Consider the following 17,347-nt stretch of genomic DNA (forward strand, 5'->3'; position numbering starts at 1 on the left):
GCGATACTTGCGCCCATACACCACCTGAAATGGTGCCATTTGAAGGTTGGACTGATAACTGATGTTGTAGGAGAACTCGGCAAAGGGGAAAACATCCTCCCACTTGCCTCCATATGCCAAGACATGGGCACAGACTATGTCCTCGGGTATCTGATTTACTCATTTTTTTAGGGTGAAAAGTGGTGCTGAAGGATAGCTTGGTTCCCAAGGCGTGTTGGAATCTGTTCCACAACCCCGAGGTAAACTGGGTACCTTGATGGGACACGATTTCCATAGGGACTCCATGGAGTCTTACAATCCGGTTGATGTAGAGATTTGCCAACTAGTTCCCCGTGTAGGTCGTCTTGACGGGAATGAAGTGGGCCACCTTAGTCACGTGATTGACAATGACCCAAATGGAATCATGTCCCTTGCTTGATCTGGGAAAATCGGTGATGAAATCCGTTCCAACCTTGTCCCACTTCCATTCACGCACCTTGAGAGTTTGTAGCATTCCAGCGGGCCGCTGATCCTCAACCTTGACCCTTTGGCATATGTCACACATTGCGACATAAGAAGCTATATCTCTCTTTATGCCATGCCACCAGAATCTTGCCCTGAGTCTTGGTACATCTTGGTACCTCCAGGATGGATGGAATATTGAGTGTCATGTGCTTCTTGCAAGATCAGGTTCTTAAGATCGACTTTCGTGGGTACGCAAAGGCGTTTTCCAAACCATACATCTCCTTGTTCATCCATGGAGAATCCTGGGGCCTAGCCACTCTTGATCTTCTTCTTGATACCTTCGATTCTCTCGTGTCCCGTTTGGGCTTCCTTGATCTCGTCCAGCAGCATAGGCTTTGCTTCGAGGTTGGCCAGAAATCCCGGTGCGACTAGCTCCAACCCGAAGCTCTCAAGTTCCTCGTGCAAGGAAGGTAGCCTTTCCTTAAACATAGCATTCAAGGAACAAGCCTTTCTTCTCAAGGCATCAGCTACCACATTGTCCTTCCCAGGGTGGTATTGAACACTTAGGTCATGTATATCACACATCAATTCCATTTGAGTGAAAATATACTTCAAAATCTTGTGGTCTGTGTATATCACACATCAATTTCGAAGAAGGTAGTGTCGCCATGTCTTCAAGGCATGAACCACTTCTGCTAGCTGAAGATCATGAGTGGCGTAGTTTTCTATATGAGGGCAGAGTTGTCTGGATAGATATGCCACAACTCTGTCTTCTTGCATTAGGACACCACTAAGCCCGTCCATGATGCATCACAGTATATTACAAACTCCTTGGGAATATTAGGGTGGCCAAAACTGGGGTCGTTGTCAATCTCTTCTCGAATCCCTGGAAACTTACCTCGCACTTCGACGTCCATTCAAACTTCTTGTCCTTCTTGAAGAGTTGACTCTTTGGTCGGGCTATGCTTGAGAATCCTTCGACGAACTTGCGGTAGGACCCTGCGAGTCCAAGGAAGCTTGTGTCTTCCTTCACATTGGTCGAAGATTGCCACTTCGTCATGACTTCAATCTTGGCAGGATCAACTGACAATCCATCTACTGTTAACAAATGGCCCAAGAATCCAACTTCATGCAACAAGAATTCACATTTGGTGAACTTGGCATAAAGTTGGTGCTCACGAAGCTTCTCCATAATCATTCTCAAGTGTTTCTCATGTTATTCTTCAGACTTGGAGAAGACGAGTATGTCTTCGATGAAGACAACGAAAAACTCTTCCAGATACTCCATGAATACTTTGTTCAAGAGGTATACGAAGTAGGCTGAGGCATTGGTTAACCCAAATGACAAAACCGTGTATTCATACATGCTATATCTGGTCTCAAATGCCATCGTCGGGATACCCTTGGGTATGATCTTCAACTGGTAGTACCCAGACCTGCGATCGATCTTGGAAAACACCTTGGCACCATTCAGTTGATCAAATAGGTCTTCAATCTTGGGGAGTGTATAGTTGTTATTTATTGGAAATTCATTGAGAGAATGGTAATCAATACAGAGTCTGATAGTTCCATCCCTTTCTGACACAGATAGGATGGGTGATCCCCAAGGAGCGGCACTAGGGCGGATGAATCCTTTTCTCAGCTTCTTAGCTAGTTGCTTCTTCAGTTTAGCCAACTCTTTAGATGCCATTCCATAGGGCTTCTTATAGATGGATCCTGCTATGGGCATTAGCTCAATAATGAACTGAATGTCATGATCATGAGGCATTCTGGGCAGCTTGTTAGCAAAGACATCTGGGAATAAAAATACGACTAGCACTTGATCCAACTCAATCCTCGACAGACAATTAACCTGAGGGGCATGATTGAAGGTAGGCTTGGGAACATACTTGACCTGGACTCCTTAGCTATTGGTCATGGTAACAGTTCTCTGCGCACAGTCCAACAAGCCTCGGTGCTTGGTTAACCAATCCATGCCAAGGTTCACATCCAAGCCTTGCGACTTTAAGATGATGAGATCTGCTAAGAAGTCCACCACGTTCATGTTAATCCCAACTCCTTTAAACCCTATCTTGGTCCTCATTACCGCACCCAGGGTTTGTACCATCATATGACTACCAAAAGGCATATGTTCCATGCCACTCTCTAGCGCATACTTTTGGGTAACAAAAGAATGCGAAGCACCACAATAAAAAAACTGTTGTTGGGTTTGAGTTGACAAGTAACGTACCCAGTATGACATCCGGGTCCTCCTGGGCTTCATCAACGGAGAAGTGATTCACACGACCTTTGCCATTGTTGGGCAGGTTGTGGGGAGCCTGGTTCCTGGGTGGCGCTCCATGGCCTTGTCCCTGGTTTGGCGCATTAGGGTGCGGTGCATCTGGATGCTTGTTGGGGCAATGCTTCAAGATGTGTCGAGGCTGACCACACCCAAAGCACGTGACCTTCCAAAACTTGCTGGTCTTGCCATCTGTGTTGTTATTGGGATTGCTGTATGCTGGCCTAGGGTCGGCATACTACTGAGGCTGGTAGATCGAACGTGGTGCACAAGTCCTGGATTGGTGAGGCTGATAGTTTGGCTTTGCTCGGGCTGGTTGCCAGGAGCGAGTCTTGTGGTTGCTGGAACCACTAATGTTGATCATCTTGCGTTTGCATGTGTCTTCCATGGCACAACGCTTATCTTCAAGCATAAGGGCTTTGTTAACCAGATCGAAGAAGGTTGATAGTCAGACACAACAACTTGATACTGCAGTGATTACTGAAGCCCTTCCATGAAGCATTCTATCTTAGCTGCCTCAATGCTAACATCATCGGGTGCATATCTTGACAAGAGGTTGAACTTCTCGAGGTACTCCTTGATAGAGCCACTTCCTTGCTTCAACGCTCAAAGTTCCTGCTTCTTGATGGCCATAATCCCGGAATGGATATGGGCAGTGCGGAATCCTTGCTCGAAATCATCCCACGTGATCACACGCTCGCCTTGCATGACCTTGAATCCATCCCACTAAGGCCGAGCAGTACCTCCGAGGCAGTGAGAGGCATAGACAACCATCTCACGTTCCTCTTTGTAGTTGACCAATGCAAGGAGGTCGTCGATGGTGCAGATCCAGTCATCAGCATCCAATTTTTCAGCTGTCTCTGTGAAGGTTGGGGGTAAACTCTTCATGAAATCTGACAGAGTGGAACGACCATTGCCGTTCCCGCCCTGCTACCGGTTGTTCAAGAGAACATGAGCCATCTGCTGGATAGCGGTAGTGTTGGCTAGGCGTTCCTTCCGAAGAACTTGAAGAAAGTGAGCCATGGTCATGTTCTACGGAGGAGGTGGTGGTGGTTGCAGAACGCCTTGTGGCTTCTCCTGGTGACCTCCAGCTCGAGCAGACCCACAACCTCCTGGCTGATGGCTAGAGTTGTAAGCGTTGGGGTTGTCAAAAGTACTCTCGCAAGTAGCAGTCACCATCCTGTTTGGAGCATCCAAGTCAAACAATTGGAACACACGAAAAAAATACCAACATGAGGAAAATGCGCCTAGGGGGGTTTGTATAGTGCAAGTGTGTCAAACAAAGATCAAAGACTGAACACATAACATTAAGATAAGATGGGCGATGTTGTCGCTCACATGTTGGCTATGGAAAAATTGTGCCTTGCATCAAAACACAAACAGTAAAACAAATAACAATCACACATGGTTTCATATGAACCATTACACGGACTCGACTTCGCATGAGGGATACATATCTTATCCTACCCTTGGGGTTCTCAGACTCAAGTGGTGGAGTGCTCGGGCTCGTACTCATGCTCCTCTGGATCTTTCTCTTCGTCATACTTTGTACGGGAATCATCTCCCGTCGAGGGGGTCGGAGAACGGGGAGGTCCATTCCGACGATGCTTCGTCGGTGGAGCGGTGAAGATCACACGATACTCCTTCACACTCATGCGATGATGACGTGTGGGTGCATCCATATCTCAGGGTACTCCTCCTTTGTAAGGAGAAGTGGGTCGTCCCTCGAGGGCTCCGTCCTTCTTGATCTTTTCTGGTTTCGTCTTACCTTGCTACAGTTGTCGGATTTCAAGCTCCGCAATACCCTAAGGATTCGAAAATTGGGGCGTGTAAGAAGATCTCCCCTGCTTCGCCTCGCCTAACTCACTACTCTATGGAAACAATGAAGGACTCACTAGATGGCGAGAGGAACATAGAACACAACAGTTTACCCAGGTTCGGGATGCTACAAAGCGTAAAAGCTTACTCCTGCTTTGGTGGATTACCTCTCACGGAGGTTGATGGGCGAGATAGTACAGTGCTGTCATGCCTCTGGAGCCCAAGTGGCTAAGTGTGTTGCTCTAGGGTTCCGACCCACAGTATCCTACCCTATCTATTTATAGCGGTGACCCTGGTCCTCTTCCCTCATAGCTTCGGCGGGAAGGGATCCCACATCGGCCAATTTTTAAGGGGAACAGTCTCCCCTTCCCAAAGATGGTCTTCGCCTGCAAAGTAACCGTCCGCCCCGCAGAGACGGGCCCGTGGATGACGTTTGCCCTACTGGCGGGAGACTGCGGCTTTGGTGCACCAGAAGGGAATCCTTTGGAGGATGCATTTAGGAAGCCAGTACGCCCCCACCTCCTTTGCACGAAAGGGGAAACTGTCCTGTCCTTCCATCTGATGCTCGCCCGTCCTTCACTAGCGTCACCCTTGACTCATGAGGCACGACCCTGCCTTGGAATTTGTGCCACTCCGGAGTGGTCCTGAAGAGGCCCCCCTACGGGTCGTGACGCTCCTCCTCCTCGTGAAGCTTGGCCCCTCATGAGGGCCTTCCCTTAAGCCGTGCCGGGCACGTTGCTTTGTTCCGGTGAAGCGGGCCCGCCCTGGGCCATAGGCAGGCAGGTCTGGGTACCCCCGATCCCAGAACGCCGACAGTAGCCCCCCGGGCCCGCGGTGTGCTCGGGTTGGCTTCAGGACGGAGTCTTGAGAGGCAGGATGAGATGCCGTGGGCCCTCAAATGCCTGTGGGCTAGGCCGGCATGTGTCACGCGGATGGCGTCTTATTCTCCTTGTCCTCTATCTTTGCCCCCTTTATTAGGTGCCCTACTTGTAGCTTCGGTGCCTTATTGCTTTCCTTCTTTCGCACTCATCTTTCTTATTAAGCCTTTGACTCTGACCGGTGCCTCCCAGATATAGCTTCACATCGTTCCTTGCCAGTCTGGCAAAGGCGCCCGCCTCTAAGAAGAGGCCAGACGGGCATGGCCTGACCCTGCCTTCTCGGCTCCTGGACTGCACCCTATCCAAACATGCGGATCTCGTCCTAGTGCTTCCATGGACAGTGGTTGGGTCTAGTGAGCATGGGCGAACCCTGATTTGGCCTGGAGTTGTAGAGGAGCGACCCTTGACTGGGGCGGTGTATCCCTTCTTCCTTCACAGTGTTTATGCTGGGCTGATGCCGCCTTTCTTCCGATTCTTCTCCGCTGGGTTGGACCACTATGGGATCCAAGCCCTTCATCTCCAGCGCAACTCCATCATGCTTCTGTCCGTCTTCGCCTTCTCCTGTGAGGCTTTCGTTGGCATGCAGCCTTCGCTTGCCCTCCTCCACCACTTCTTCAGCCTGCGCCTGCACGACGACACTCACTTGTCGGTGTGCGTTTCCTTCGTGGCCGACCAGAGCGGCAACGTGCTCTTCAAGGTCGGGAAGAAGGTGGAGAACTTCAGGCACTGCTGGGTCCTCATGTGTCTCAAAGAGGCCAACCCCCGGCTGGAAGAGCCGAAGGAGTTGCTGGAGACGATATCCATATGGAGCTCGGCGAAGCTCTCCGACCCTCCTGTTGTGCCCGTGCTGGAGCGCTTTTCTCGTGACATCAACGGTAAGAAAGTGACCGGGGAATGATAGTCAAGGAGTTCCTGGCGCAGCTCTTGGCGCCCCTTCAGGTGCATTCCAGGCCCCTGTGGGAGTACCGTGCTCGAGATGACGAACTCCGGCTTCGGTCCCGGGACTTTCCCGCGGAGGATCTGAGCAGGGTCTTGGCGATTCTGCTGGTCGGCGACCCTCGCGACCTTCCCGAGGCGTTGGGTCCACTATATCATCGTGATGACCCGGCTGTACTGGTCGCCTCATTACCCATCTTCAACGAGCAGGGGCTCCTTCTAGCTAGAGGCTCTGGCCCGGTGGAGGTGTCTTCCGGCGACACTTCCTGTGAGGGGGGCTTAGAGAAGACCGTCGACGACCACGTGGTGAGCGTGCTCCTCCCATCACAGCCCGTCCTCCTGCGCGAGCTCGAAGATGATGGCACCAATGATGATTCCTCTACCGTGACCCCCTCGCACCTAGCCAGGGCCTCCAGAGGGCTTGTGCCAACTCCGCGCGCTACGCGGTCTGGATGCGTTCATGCCTCCAGGAAGCTCGGGGCCGGGCCGTCCCCGACGTTCCCAGCCTCCGCCGGCAGGGGGTCCAAGGTGCCGAGCTCGTCTCCGTCTGTGGGGGGCACTGTTTCCTCTGTTGGCGCCGAGGCGTAGAGGAGGAAGAGGTGGTGCGACGTCGAAGAGTAAGTCACCTTCTTGGGCGCGCTTTGAGCATCTATGTCCATGCTTGGCCGATTTATTCCCTTGGCTTCATGTCAGGGATGTCGTCTCCTCGGGGCCGAAGAAGAAGAAGAAGATGATTGTGAAACCGAAGGCGTCTATGAAGGCCCCACCTACCCTTGTCGACACATCACCGTCGGCGGGTGAGGAGAAGGAGGAGGAGGCTCGTGGGGCGGCCTCCCTTGCCTTGGTCGTTAAGCCCCCCGAGCCCTCGAAGCATCCAGGGTCGAGCGTGGGGATGCCGCTACCTAGAGAACATGCCTCCAAGGATCCTCAGACTCCGGAGGTGCTGACGCCTTGAACTGTTGAGCAGCCTTCGCGGCGTCTTGTTCTTTGTGGCGCTGCTCCTTCAGTAGAGCCCCCTGCGCCAGTGTTTGAGGTTCCTCGGGAGGGGTTACAGAAGGCCTCGGGGCTCCCCCGAGGCATAATGCACGTGGACTTCACCGCCCTGAATGGTGTCGCAGTCGAGATGAACAAGGTCGAGGAAGAGTCCATGGCCACCCGCACCACGTGTCAGGGGGTGCTGACGGAGGCCAAGGCAGCCATCAAGCGCTGTAAAGAGGTGGAATCCTGCCCGAGCGCCCTCCAAGGGGAACATGCCAAGCTGGTCGAGCAACACTGCTCGCAGGAGGAGGAACTCAACGCCCGCGAGGCCAAGCTTGCCGCCCGAGAAGGGGAGCTATCCCGGGAGGCGAACCGCCTGGGCGCAAAACAGGAGCACTTGGTTGAGCGGGAGAAGGATGCCACCACGAATGAGGCTCTCCTTGAGGCCCGGGAGAAAGCCCTCACCGCGACCAAGGAAAAGAAGGCCTCCGAGCTGGCTTGTTTCCCTGACGTCGAGCTTGGGCTCCGCAAGTTGCTCCGCTTCCTCTGACGTGGCTGGTTTGACGAGCCTCTGGCCACCCCGGAGGAAGGCTTCCTCGTTCTCGCGAATGGGCTCGTCACGGCGCTGGAGGCTGCTGTCACGCAGATGGACAACATCTTGGAGAGCGAGTAGCGCGACCTCTTCTTCATGGCCACAACTCGTGTCTTCAGTCACCTTCAGCTTCGCGACCCCGGGTTCGATCTGAGCTCCGTGATCGTGCCGGTCCCTTTCGTGGCCCGCGACTGCGCCGCGGAGTCGGTGAAGGGTCCTATGGAGGGGCTGGTGAGGAAGTTTGCCCGTGTCGCGACCCCTTGTCTCCAGGTACTGCTGGAGGCGACGACGGGGAAGATGATGCCTCCGATGTCGACGACCAACCCCCTGCGGAGGAGGCGACCGGCAGCGGCTCCTCCTGGTCGCCTGCACCTATTATTTTCCTGCAATGCACATTGTGCCTCTTGGAGGCGTTAAACTCATTTGTGTTTTGATGAACTGGGTCATGTATTGTAATAATTGAATTCTTGAGTGTTTTCCTTGCTTTGTTCCTATCATGTTGGCGGTGTTACTCAACGTAGCTATGGCCCGTCCCGCACATACCTTCCCACGATTGAACCGACTGGAAACCAAGAACGTCCCAATGTGGGAAGGGGCTATGAGCGCAGTTAAGCTCATGAGTCGCAATGCTCAGGAGTCCCCCTTGACACGCGAGCTGCCCTCATGATGATAATGTGGCAACGATTACAAAACTTAGAACACCTTCAGCACTCCACGTCGGCAGGGCCCGCCCCGCGCGTACCTCCCCACGATTGAACCTACCGGGAACCAAGGAGGGCCCAAAGGGGGGAGGGGCTACAAGCGCAGTTAGGCCCCTGAGTTGCGATGGTCAGGGGTCCCCCTTGACGTGCGAGCGATGCTGATGCTCTTCGTAAGAAACCGATGGTATGAGACTCTCAAACTCCTTCAACACTCTGTGTCTGCAGGGCCCGCCCCGCGCGTACCTCGCCGCAGTTGAACTGACCGAAAGGGGTGGCTCAAAAGGGAAAGGGGCTACGGGCGTAGTTCAGGCTCCTGAGTCGCGATGCTCAGGAGTCCCCCTTGACGTACGAGTGACTCCAACGTTCTTCCTAAGGGATTCAAAGCGATTCGTCGAGCGCACTAGGCTCTGCGTCGGCAGGGCCCGCGCTGCACGTAACTTCCCATGATTGAATTGTCCAAGGACGACCCAAAGGTGGAAGGGGCTACGAGTGCAGTTAGGCCCCTAAGTTTTAATGCTCAGGGGTCACCCTTGACGTGCGAGCGGCTCCGTACCTTCAGTTATTTGCCCACATGCTGGGTGTGGGCGAAGTCGCAGATGGACTGCGCTGATCCCCTTGATGGCCATGGGCGTAGCCATTGGCGGGCTGTGTTGATGCCAGCTGAGGGTGTAGTCATTGGCGGACTATATTGGTGGCCCATGTCTGTTCCCAACGCGGAGCATTGGTCTTCTACTAGGCGTAGGGAGGACCCCTCCACGTCCTCGGGGGACCCTGGGCGTATACAGCGCCGGCTTGTTATTACGTGAGAGTGTCACAGTGGGGGTGTATATGGGAGGTTGTGGGGACGCTAAGGCCTCGCGAGTGTCCCTACTCCCGAGGTATTGGGGCCTGATCTTCTCCCAAGCGCGGAGCGTAGGGCTGCCACTAGGCGTGGCACGGACCCCTCCGGGTCCTCGAGGGCCCCTGAGCGTATACAGCCTCGGCTCGTTATTACGTGAGAGTGTCACGGTGGGGGTGTATATGGGAGGTCGCGAGGACCCTATGACCTCGCGAGTGTCCCGACCCCCGAGTCATTGGTGGAGTGAATTGACTTGGTTTGGGTCATTGGCAAACCCTGCCTACTTCTTCTTCTTTAGGAGCGAGGCTGCACACCTGCATGAACAAACTTTGACCGGAGCCCCCAAGCGGGGGGGGGGGGGGGTGGGATCGCTCGACAATATAACCAAGGCAGAACGTTAGGATGCCAAGCAGGTGCAATTGAACAATCAAATGATGCATAAACGGAAGTAGTAGCCGGGAAAGTTCGGAGCTGGGATAGGCCGCATGGCCCTAGGGTTACCTAAAGACTGGGTGAACCGAAAGGTTACCTGGTAGCGGCCAGCTAAAAGTCACCTGGCGGCCGAGCTGCCGAAGTGCAGGAAGCTCCGTGGTTGCTTGATTTCCTGCCTCCGCGATCACGACCCTCACGGATCCGCCGCCCCCGGAGACTAGAGGCCTTCGCTTGGCCCGAGCATCTCCTCTTCCTCCTCGCGATGCCCCAACACGCATGGTACGAGCATGCCCTGCTGGAGCCTCTGGTAAGTGGAAACACGTTCCTTAGGCCGAAGGGCATGAAGGCGCGGGTGCCCGGTTACTCCCATCGATAGCCAGTCTGCCTAGGCCAGAAGGGGCTGCCATGCACCGCGATTGTGTTGGTTGCGGATGCGTTGATGCAGATGCGGGGTCGGTCAACCGGGCCGACGAAGGCGACTACGATAGGTGGTGCAGGGCAGTCACCGTGTCGCATGGTCTGTGCCTTGAGAAGTTCATTGATTGCTCTGGTGACGGACTCGCGAGAGCTGGTCTGACGTGCTCTGGAGTGCGCCCTCAGGATGTGCTCGGACGCCGCCTCTGCCTCACTGACTAGGCTAGGGGCCTTCCCGGTGGGAGCCCCCAGTCCTGAACCAAGAGGGGTGCCGAGCACGCATCCCTATGTGATGGGGTGTAGGGCTCCATCCCCGGGTATGGAACCCGAAGCCCCGGGGCACTCCGTGGGGAGGATCTCCTTCTTCTTCTTGCGCAGGTCCTCGCGAGGCAGCTCGTCATCTTCATCGTCTGAGCATTCCGCGGCCGCCGCGCGGTATGCTCGCTCCACTGGGCAGACGTCATACTTCTCGTGATAGGGGATGGTGATGACGTCGCCGCTCCCCGGCATCTTCACGACATTGTATCCATGGTGGACCACTGCCATAAACTTGGCAAGCAGTGGGTACCCAAGGACGACGTTGTGTGGCAGGTGGATGTGCGTGATGTCAAAGACGATGACCTTAGTATGGTAGTTCTGGCGCTCCCCAAAGGTGACGGGCAGATGCACTTGCCCAATGGGTACGGCTTGGTCGGCATGAGCTGCTCATACGACAGCCGGAGCTTCTCAAAGGTCTCGACTGAGAGGACGTTGAGCCCAACTCCACTGTCAATGAGGGTCTTGGTGATGAGGACGTTGCTGATAGTTGGAGTGCACATCGTTCGGAGCTTGCCAGCCATGAACGAGCACCTGAGCTGGTCGCTTGGGTCGAAAGCAATGGTGGTCTGGGACCAGTTGAGGGGACGCATTGCTTCAGGCCTCGGGAGGGCGGCATTTACCTCCCGGGCAAACTGCTTGAAGGCGCAGTTGGAGGTTGGGGTTTGGACACCGCCCAGGATGGAAGCCACTGCCCTGGCCTCCTGGAAGCCCCCAGCCCCATTGTCTTGCCTGTCTTCATCCCTCTTCCTGGGCTGTGGGGGCAGTGAGGGCAACCCGACCTCCCGAGGGCGGGCCTCACGAGGTTGGCCGCGTCGCTGCCCCTCCTAAGGAATATCACGCCAGCGGTCCTCCTGAGGCTGGCCATGCCAGGGTTCCTCCTGAGGCTGGTCACACCACCCCTGACGCGGCTCACGATCATCCCAGCGGCCCCCATTGCAGCCTCCTCCGCGCGCAGGGCTTCTGTCGAACCAAGCTAGTGCGGTGCTCACGAACCAAGCATGCCGGGGCGCCCGTTGAGCTGTTCAGCATGAACCAAACGTAGTTCTTGACATTCAAAAGTGTCATGGCCGATGGTGCCATGGAAGATGCACGTCGGCCCTCCTCCGGATGGGCGCTCTCCCCCTCGGGTATGCTTCGCTTCAGGCTCGATGGCTAGCACCGCTGGGGCCTTGCGCTTCACCTCCTTGGCTTTGGCTTTCTTATCTTCTAGATCCACCATGTGGGGCCCAAGGAGCGACACGCGTCCTTCTTCCGCCTTGGCGCACTTGCTCGCCAAGTTGAACATCTCTAGTGCGGTGCTCATTTCATCGTTCATGGTGAGCTCTTCTTTCATCTTGAGGTCGGTGACTCCGTCGGAGCAAGCCGAGATGACGGCCCCGTAAGACGCCTTGGGGATCTTGAGGCGCATGAAAGTGAAATGGTGTATGAACTTGTGCAGGGTCTCTCCCTCCTGCTGCTTGATGCGCCGCAGGTCGTTCACGGTGGGGGCGCAGTCGCAGGTGCCCTGGAAGTTGGCAATGAAGCGCTCGCGCAGGCTGTCCCAGGAGGTGATGGCGCCTTCGGGAGGTTGAGGAGCCATGAGAGCGCGCCGCCCTTCAGCGCCATCGGGAACCAAGACACCATGATCTTGTTTCCTCCTCATGCCGCCTTGATGCTCAACGTGTAGAGTTGCAGGAACTCAGCCGGGTCTTGGGTTCCGTCGTAAGGTGGGGGCAGGTCAGGCTTGAATTTGCAGGGCCATGCAACGGGGTAGAGCTTGGGGGCGATGGCGAAGCACCCCAGCGGTCCAACATGCATGGTACGCGTGGGGGCTGCCGGGTCTTGTTGCTCCATAGGGTCTGCCTCGAGTGGGGAACACTCCGGGCACATGATCAGCAACGCCGGGGGCGCGCATGCATTGGCGCGGGGCCAGGGGATCATCTGGCAGCTTGCTTCATCTTCGGGCTCGGTGTTCACGAAGCCGAGCACGAGGTTCACGAAGCCGAGCGCGAGGTCGCGCTTCTTGCTCGGGCTCGGTGTCCACGACACGCTGCGGAGGAGGGGGCGGCGCGTCTTGCCCCTTGTTGTTCGTCAGGGACAACTGTGGCTGGAGCGAGCAGGAGAGCGCAGTTGAGTCACCAGTGGCGGTGATGAGCTCCTCGATGCGATGGAGCCAGTCGTGATGGCGGTCGGGAGCGGGCCGGTAACGAAGCAGCTCGGTAGCCATGGCGAGCGCGCGGCAGCCGTGTGGCATCTCTGGTGAGCGCGTGATGCCGACCCCGAAGGCCTGGCGAGCGAAGGCGGGGCGGTGCGACCGTCGACATGCTCGCTCGACGGTTGAGAAGAGACCTGTTGTTCTTGAGCTTCGGGGCCGGTGGCTGCGTTCACCACGGGTGACGACGACCGGAGCACGCCGGCGGCACCGAGGAGCGCGGTCGTGGTGATGCGGGTGGCGCGGCGTTCTACGTGTACCCAGCGAGCGTCAGCCATCGGTGCCGTGGAGCTTGGAGGAAACCTTGACACACCCCTACCTTGCGTGCCAAATGTTGGATTTCGGGCTCCGCAAAACCCTAAGGATTCCAACACTGGGGCATGTACGAAGATCTCCCCTGCTTCACCTCGCCTAGCTCACTACTCGATGGAAACAATGAAGGACTCACTCGATGGCGAGGGGAACACAAAACACAACAGTTTACCCAGGTTCGGTCCGATGCGAAGCGTAAAACCATACTCCTACTTTGGTGGATTGCCTCTCACGGAGGTTGATGGGCGAGATAGTACAGTGCTTTCGTGCCTCCGAAGGCCAAGTGGCTAAGTGTGTTGTTCAAGGGTTGCGACCCCATTCTCAAGTATTCTACCCTATTTATTTATAGCGGTGGCCCAGGTCCTCTTCCCTCATAGCTTCGGTGGGAAAGGACCCCACAACAACCAATTTTGAAGGGGAAAATGCTCCCCTGCCCAAAGATGGTCTTCGTATGCAAAGTAAATGTCCACCCCGCAGAGACGGGCCCGTGGATGACGTTTGCCCTACTAGCGGGAGACTCCGGCTTTGTTGCACTAGAAGGGAAACCTTTGGGGGATGCTTTTGGGAAGCCAGTACGCCCCACCTCCTTTGCACCAAATGGGAAATTGTCCCGTCCTGCCATCTGTTGCTCACCTGTCCTTGCCTGGCATCACTCTTGACTCATGAGGCCCGACCCTGCCTCGGAATATCCGCCGCTTCGGAGGGGTCCTGAAGAACCCCCTGATACGTCCATTTTGCATCATGTTTTCATGTTGATATTTATCACTTCTTTGGCTGTTATTTCACTTCACGGTACAATTCTTATGCCTTTTCTCTCTTATTTTGCAAGGTTTACATGAAGAGGGAGAATGCCGGCAACTGGAATTCTAGCTTGAAAGTGGAGCAAAGTTGAGATACCTATTCTGCGCAACTCCAAACGCCGTGAAAATCAACGCGAATTTTTTTCCCGATTTATCAAAAATACTGGGCCGAAGAAGTGCCAGAGGGGCATCAGGGGGTGCCCACAAGCCTGCACGGCACAGCCACCCCCCAGGCCGCGCCATGGGGGCTTGTGGGCAGCCCACTGGCCCACTGGCCCCCCTCTTTTGCTATATGGAGGGTTTCGTCCAGGAAAAAAAATCAGAGATGAGCTTTTTCGTGGATTCGCCGCGCCAAGAGGCGGAACTTGAGCAGAACCAAACTAGAGCTCCAGGAGGACGATCGTGCCGGGGAAACTTCCCTCCCGGAGGGGGAAATCGTCACCATCGTCGTCACCAACACTCCTCTCATTGGAGGGGACTCGTCACCATCAACATCTTCATCAGCACCATCTCATCTCCAAACCCTAGTTCATCACTTGTAACCAATCTCCATCTCGCGACTCCGATTGGTACTTGTAAGGTTGCTAGTAGTGTTGATTACTCTTTGTAGTTGATGCTAGTTGGATTATTTGGTGGAAGAGTTTATGTTCTGATCCTTGATGCTACTCATTACCTCTCTGGTCATGAATATGATTATGCTTTGTGAGTAGTTACTTTGGTTTCCGAGGACATGGGATAAGTCATGCTAATAGTAGTCATGTGAATTTGGTATTCGTTCGGTAATTTGATATGTTGTATGTTGTTTTTCCTCTGGTGGTGTTATGTGAACGTGGACTACATAACACTTCACCATTATTTGGGCCTAGAGGAAGGCATTGGGAAGTAGTAAGTAGATGATGGGTTGCTAGAGTGACAGAAGCTTAAACCCTAGTTTATGCGTTGCTTCGTAAGGGGCTGATTTGGATCCACTAGTTTAATGCTATGCTTAGACTTTGTCTTAATTCTTCTTTCGTAGTTGCGGATGCTTGTGAGAGGGGTTAATCATAAGTGGGATGCTTGTCCAAGTAAGGGAAGTACCCAAGCGCCGGTCCACCCACATATCAAACTATCAAAGTAACGAACGTGAATCATATGAACATGATGAAACTAGCATGACAGAAATTCCCGTGTGTGCTCGGGAGCGTTTGTCCTCCTATAAGACTGTGTCCAGGCTTGTCCCTTTCTACAAAAGGGATTGGGCCACTTTGCTGCACCGTTGCTACTTTTGTTACTTGTTGCTTGCTAAGAATCATATCACCACACAATCACTTGTTACCGACAATTTCAGTGCCTGCAGATTTTACCTTGCTGAAAACCACTTGTGAGATCCTTCTGCTCCTCGTTGGGTTCGACACTCTTACTTATCAAAAGGACAACAATTGATCCCCTGTACTTTTGGGTCATCAAGACTCTTTTCTGGCGCCGTTGCCGGGGAGTGAAGCGCCTTTGGTAAGTGGAACTTGGTAAGGAAACATTCTTATAGTGTGCTGAAATTTATTGTCACTTGTCACGATGGATAGTAATCCTTTGAGGGGCTTGTTCGGGGTATCTTCACCTCGAACGGAAGCACAAATAGTTGCTCCTCAACCTTCTGCACCTACTGAAAATATTTGCTTTGAATTTCCGTAGGGTATGCTTGAGAAACTGCTGGCTAATCCTTTTACACGAGATGGAACATCACATCCAGACTTGCATCCGATCTATGTAGATGAGGTTTGTGGTTTATTGAAGCTTGCAGGTGTGCCCGGGGATGAGGTCAAGAAGAATGTATTTACTTTATCATTGAAGGACAAGGCGTTTACATGGTATAGGCTATGTGATGATACGGGATCATGGGACTACAATCGGGTTGAAATTGGAATTTCATCAAAAGTTTTATCCAATGCATTTATTACATCATGATCGGAATTATATTTATAACTTTTGGCCTCGTGACAGAGAAAGCATTGCTCAAGCTTTGGGAAGGCTTAAATCAATGCTATATTCATGCCCGAATCATAAGCTCTTCAGAGAAATTATCATTCAGAACTTCTATGCTCAGCTTTCTCATGATGATCGCACCATGCTTGACACTTCTTGTACCGGTTCTTTTATGAAGAGAGATATTGACTTCAAATGGAATTTATTGGAGAGAATTAAATGCAACTCTGAAGATTGGGAGCTTGAATAAGGTAAGGAGTCAGGTATGAATTTCACGTTTGATTGCGTTAAATCCTTTGTTAAGACAAATACTTTTTGTGACTTTACCGCTAAGTATGGACTTGACTCTGAGATAGTAGTTTCATTGTGTGAATCCTTTGTTGCTCATATTGATCTCCCCAAAGAGAAGTTGTTTAAATATCATCCTCCGTTAGAAGTCAATGTAGTTAAACCCACTCCAGTTGAAGATAAAGTCATTGCCTATAATGATCCTGTTGTTCCCAGTGCTTACATTGAGAAACCACCTTTCCGTGTTAGGATAAAGGATCATTCTAACGCTTCAACTGTGATACGTAGAGGCTATATTAGAACACCTACACCCCCTGAGCAAATTAGAGTTGAACCTGGCATTGCTATCATCAAAGATATTTTGTCTGAAGAAGTTGAGGGACATAATATTCACTTCTGTGAAGATGCTGCTAGAATTGCTAAACCTCACGTTAGAGACAAACATAGGCCTGTTGTTGGCATGCCTGTGGTTTCTGTTAACATAGGAGATCATTGTTATCATGGTTTACGTGACTTGGGTGCTAGTGTTCGTGCAATACCTCAATCCTTATACGATGAAATCAAATATGAGATTGCACCTGTTGATATAGAACCTATCGATGTCACTATTCAGCTTGCCAATAGAGATACTATGTGCCCTGTGGGAATTGTTAGGGATGTTGAAGTCTTGTGTGGTAAGACAATGTATCCTGCTGATTTCCTCGTTCTTTCTACCGCACAAGATAGCTTTTGTCCCATAATATTTGGCAGACCTTTTCTCAATACCGTCAATGCTCATATTGATTGTGAGAAGCAAACTATCATTGTTGGCTTTGAAGGTGTGTCACATGAGTTCAATTTCTCTAAGTTTGGTAGACAACCTCATGAAAAGGAGTTGCCAAGTAAGGATGAAACTATTGCCTTAGCTTCTATTGTCGTGTCTCCTACTGATCCCTTAGAGCAATACTTGCTTGAGCATGAAAATGATATGCATATGGATGAAAGGGATGAGATAGATAGAGTTGTCTTAGAACAATATCCTATCCTTAAAAATAATTTGCCTGTTGAACTACTTGGGGAGCCACCCCCACCAAAGGGTGATCCTGTGTTCCAGCTTAAACAGTTGCCTAATACTCTTAAGTATGCCTATCTTGTTGAAAAGGAGATATATCCTGTCATTATTAGTGCTAG

Source organism: Hordeum vulgare, chromosome 2H, assembly GCF_904849725.1.
Source record: "Hordeum vulgare subsp. vulgare chromosome 2H, MorexV3_pseudomolecules_assembly, whole genome shotgun sequence".
Lineage (NCBI taxonomy): Eukaryota > Viridiplantae > Streptophyta > Magnoliopsida > Poales > Poaceae > Hordeum > Hordeum vulgare.